Raw genomic sequence first — 6,000 nt, 5'->3', positions numbered from 1 at the left:
GTGTGTGTGTGTGTGTGTGTGTGTGTGTGTAGGAGAGGTAATGGGCGAATTTTTAAAATTGTGTGTGTGTGTTGTGTGTGGGGTGGGTGGGGGGGTGTATGTGTGGGTGGGTGTGTATGTGTATGTGTGGGTGTGGGTGTATGTATATGTGGGTGTGGGTGTGGGTGTATGTGTGTGTGTATGTATATGTGGGTGTGGGGGTGGGTGTCACCTGCTGTGGTAAATACACCTGGCAATATTACCTGCCTGTCTTCTTGTTGTCATTGGCATACCTGTGGAGTATTGAATATATTGTGTGTGTGTGTGTGTGTGTGTGTATGTATGTGTGGGTGTGGGTGTCAGCTACTGTGGTAAATACACCTGGCAATATTACCTGCCTGTCATACCTGTGGAGTATTCAATACATTGGGTTTGGTTTGAAGTCTTTTGGTATAAATGGTAAGCCTTTCAGTTCGTGTCATTTATGTTGAATTATTTGATTGATTAATTGACACACTTCTTTCTCCTTATATTTACCCAGTTCTTTCTCCTTATATTTACCCAGTTCTTTCTCCTTATATTTACCCAGTTCTTTCTCCTTATATTTACCCAGTTCTTTCTCCTTATATTTACCCAGTTCTTTCTCCTTATATTTACCCAGTTCTTTCTCCTTATATTTACCCAGTTCTTTCTCCTTATATTTACCCAGTTCTTTCTCCTTATATTTACCCAGTTCTTTCTCCTTATATTTACCCAGTTCTTTCTCCTTATATTTACCCAGTTCTTTCTCCTTATATTTACCCAGTTCTTTCTCCTTATATTTACCCAGTTCTTTCTCCTTATATTTACCCAGTTCTTTCTCCTTATATTTACCCAGTTCTTTCTCCTTATATTTACCCAGTTCTTTCTCCTTATATTTACCCAGTTCTTTCTCCTTATATTTACCCAGTTCTTTCTCCTTATATTTACCCAGTTCTTTCTCCTTATATTTACCCAGTTCTTTCTCCTTATATTTACCCAGTTCTTTCTCCTTATATTTACCCAGTTCTTTCTCCTTATATTTACCCAGTTCTTTCTCCTTATATTTACCCAGTTCTTTCTCCTTATATTTACCCAGTTCTTTCTCCTTATATTTACCCAGTTCTTTCTCCTTATATTTACCCAGTTCTTTCTCCTTATATTTACCCAGTTCTTTCTCCTTATATTTACCCAGTTCTTTCTCCTTATATTTACCCAGTTCTTTCTCCTTATATTTACCCAGTTCTTTCTCCTTATATTTACCCAGTTCTTTCTTATATTTACCCAGTTCTTTCTCCTTATATTTACCCAGTTCTATCTATCTATCTATTGCCAGACGCCTCAATCCCGTTTGGGTTGGCCACAAACAAATCGCCTCCAAGTCGCCCTGTCCCCCGCCATTTCACTGCCCTGCTCCCAACTCACACCCCCCTCTCTCATATACCTCTCCACCCCATCCCTCCATCTCATCCTCTGCCTCCCCCTCCCTCTTACCCCCTCCACCTCACTCACATACACTCTCTTCGTCAGTCTTTCACCCTCCATCCTCTCCACATGGCCAAACCACCTCAGTGTGTTCCTCATAACACTTCCTATCATATCCACATCCAACCCACAACACTCCTTTATATCCTCATTCGTCAGCCTGTCTCTCCATGTGACTCCACAGGCTCCTCTTAAATAACTCATTTCCACTGCTCTCACTCTTGACTTGTGTCCTTCCAACAACGTAATAATAATAATAATAAAAACAATAATAATAATAATTGCAGCTGTAGTAGTGGTGGTAGTAGTAGTAGAGGTAATAGTAGTAGTAATAGTAGTGGTAGTAGTGCTAATGATAATAATACTGTATATTATAATGATCTGATTTCTGTATGTTTGTTTGTTACAGTAACAGCAAAAGTGACGCATGTAGTGCAAATTTGTGTTGGAACAAGGCACTGTTAAAATACACTAACTTGAGGAATAAAACTGATTCTAGTCCAATTGGGCCACCAGTTCCTGAATTATGACTCATATCTGGCCTTATTTTTCTAATTTAGTGAACCCAGTGGACTGCAGGTTGAAGTTACCCTCATCCAACAGTGCACCATCCAGGGGTACGAGTAGTGTGGCAGTTGAGGCACATTTACCTTTTCATGTATAAGATGTAACCAAATTATCAGAGTAATAGGTCTTGAAGAGCTGTAATATGTATGATTGTTAGGTTACTATTTAGTGTACAGAACCTTACCAGTTTTACACACAAACACTGCCTAATTAGACCTATCTATCTATCTTGTAATATGTATGATTGTTAGGTTACTATTTAGTGTATAGAACCTCATCAGTTTTACACACAAACACTGGCTAATTAGACCTATCTGTCTGTCTGTCTATCTATCTATCTATCTGTCTGCCTATCTATCTTGTAATATGTATGATTGTTAGGTTACTATTTAGTGTATAGAACCTCATCAGTTTTACACACAAACACTGCCTAATTAGACCTATCTATCTGTCTGTCTGTCTGTCTATCTATCTATCTGTCTGCCTATCTATCTTGTAATATGTATGATTGTTAGGTTACTATTTAGTGTATAGAACCTCATCAGTTTTACATACAAACACTGGCTAATTAGACCCAGGCCTGCTGTTGCCTAATTAGACCCAAGCCTGCTGTTGTTAGTGATGTTGTGTTACCAGTAAATGCCCTAATAGGTCACATTGATGAGTGCCCTGACCCACTAAACCACCAGGCATCCATCTGGCTTTACTTTATCCTGCCTTCACAATACTATATAATAATAATGTCTTAAACCTTGGCCTACATGCAGTGTTGATTTTAAGATGGGTGTGTCTTGCAAAATATCAGTTCATGTAATTCTTTCAGATGAGTGGAAGTGAAAGTATAAGGAAGAAAGAAAGGAGATCAGGAAGGTTTGGACATGCCGAGAGAAAGGCCCTGAGACCCTGGGTGAGGATGTGAAGAAGCTGCAGCCATCACCAGAGAGGTGGACAGTGAATGACATGGCATGAGGTGGTGTGTGCTGAGTGCTGACCTTATATATATACAGAGGTACAGTGTTGTTAGTGAGCTGGTACACAGGTATCAGTGCCAACCTTATGTATATATATACACATATATATATATATATATATATATATATATATATATATATATATATATATATATATATATATATATATATATATATATATATATATATATATATATATATATATATATATATATATATGTATGTATATATATATATATATATATATATATCTATATAAATATATATATATATACATACATATATATATACATACATATATATATATATACATACATCTATCTATCTATCTATTGCCAGACGCCTCAATCCCGTTTGGGGTGGCCACAAACAAATCGCCTCCAAGTCGCCCTGTCCCCCGCCATTTCACTACCCGGCGCCCAACTCACACCCCTCTCTCATATACCTCTCCACCCCATCCCTCCATCTCATCCTCGGTCTCCCCCTCCCTCTTCCACCCTCCACCTCACTCACATACACTCTCTTCGTCAGTCTTTCACCCTCCATCCTCTCCACATGGCCAAACCACCTCAGTGTGTTCCTCACAACGCTTCCTATCACATCCACATCAACACCACAACGCTCCTTTATATCCTCATTCGTCAGCCTGTCTCTCCACGTGACTCCACAAGCTCCTCTTAAATAACTCATTTCCACTGCTCTCACTCTTGACTTGTGTCCTTCCAACAACGTCCAAGCTTCACTTCCGTACGTTAGAGTTGGTATCACAATACTGTCATGTAGTAACTTTTTTACTTCCATGCTCACTTCCCTGTTTCTTATCACTGCTTTCAAGGAACCAGCAACCTTTCTTCCCTGCTGTACCCTTTCAAGCACTTCACCCTCCAAACCTCCATCCTATACTCATCACACTACCCAAATACTTAAACGTACTCACATTTTCCAATTCCTCACCATCCAACCTCGCTATACATTCACTGACTTCACCTCTCTCAAAGACCATCACTTTACTCTTCCCTACATTCACCTTTAGGTTCCGTTTCTTAAACACTCTCTCAAACATACATATATATATAAATATATATATATATATATATATATATATATATATATATATACCTAGGCTGCTTCCCCCAAGGAAAGGGAGGTAGCCGAGACAGGACAACACACTCCCCATTTACTCATCCATTCAAACACATTCATTCGCATCTTAGCCCCAAAGGGGAGAACGGACAGATCCCCCCCTGTGGCGGGGGGGACACAATCTGGCCGCACAATTGGGTGGTACTACTACTCTGCGGCCAGGTTGTGTTAAGAAGAATACTGCCACCGTATTCCCTGCGTGTCGTAAAAGGCGACTAAAAGGGGCTGGGTGAGGGGACTAGGGACCCCCTCTTCTGTTTTTTAGTTCCTAATAAGAGACAGGCCAGAGACTATATATATATATATATATATATATATATATATATATATATATATATATACAGTAATCACTCCAATATCCAGAGTAATAGAGCCATCGGTAGGTTCGGTTATTGGTTTCATCCGGATATTGGGCCCCAGCTTATGGACTTGTACTTATGGACCCTAACTCAGAGAAACACCTATACAGCTCCCTCTGGACATGCATAGCACCTATTTAACACCCATATCACACCAATAAGGCACATAAATGACTGAAATAAATGCAAAAGAAACATAAAATGAGGGTTTAGAAGTATGTTCATACATTAATAAACATTCTGGTACTTATGGACCCTAACCTAGCCTAACTCAGAAAAACACATTCCTACTGCACATGCATGAGGTAAGTATAGTATGGAAAAAAGTACAGTATGAAACATTCTGGTAAGTATAGTATGGAAAAAAGTACAGTATGAAACATTCTGGCTACTTACAGCAAGTCCCTGGCCACCTCGATGAATAACCGCCTCCTCTCGGAGTCTGACAGTAAGAACGATTTCCTGAAGCACTTGCAGTACACTCTTCCTGAAGTCTTGCACTGAACTTAGTCAATAACACAGAGAAGTCCGTTCTCTTCACAGTGTTTACTTTAGTCCAAATAATGTTCCATTTTAATTTAGTGTTGCACATTAACTTTTCCCAAGTTTTTTTTATTTTCCAAAGCCAAAACAAAGAAGGTTAGTTACGTTAAATTTTTTTTCCAATGAGTCTTTTCTCTAATTTCGAAAACCTTAACACAACACACCGTTTTTTTCACTGCACAACACTCAAAATTCCCGTGTGGTCTAGTGGAGAAGTTCTTGCTGTTTATTCACTGTCAGAGTCCGAGAGTATCACTGGCAGGCGACCAAGGGGTGCATCGGTGGGTAGTGGTGATGGCGTACCGACTACAGAAGACTCTGAAGACAGCCACAAACTCACGTCGAGCGGTGACTCCACCGTGGCTGATGTGCTGGGCTGTGGCTCGGAGCATGAGGGCCTGTCTTGGGGAGGCAACGGAGTGGAGCCAGGGCTGGGTACAGCGGGGGTCATGGGCCTGAAAAAACTGTCAGTCGTTGACTGACGCAAGGACCGACGATTCTGACGATTGATGATGCGCTGCCTGAAAGCACGCACTTCCTCCACGAGTCCCAAGGGCCCCATCTCCCTGTTGCAGTCCGGGTGTTCCGGGTAGTCCAGAACGAACTCTAGATGTTCCCGGAGTGCGCTCAGCTTGGGGATGGCTGGAGTAGTGTCCTGCTGAGAGGAGTCCGCATCATCGTCGCCTTCAGCGTCGGAATCTTCAAGTTCGGGACTGACACCAGCAACCGAAGACGCGATCTCGATATCAGACAATGTCTGATACCCAGGATCGCCCTCGTCGTTTTCCAACCACTCACGTACATCGTCCACATCAACAACGTCGTCGTGCATACGTAGCCGTGCATGGAAGTCATCCACGTCAAAGCCCAGAAAATCATACTCCACATCCGTTCCGAGAAGCAGATGAGACCAACCATTTTCAAGAGTTTTCACA

This window comes from Coenobita brevimanus, chromosome 93 (genome assembly GCF_032717465.1).
Source record: "Coenobita brevimanus isolate Jiangsu-jjx chromosome 93, ASM3271746v2, whole genome shotgun sequence".
Taxonomy (NCBI): domain Eukaryota; kingdom Metazoa; phylum Arthropoda; class Malacostraca; order Decapoda; family Coenobitidae; genus Coenobita; species Coenobita brevimanus.
Note: the sequence above shows the minus strand (reverse complement) of the source record.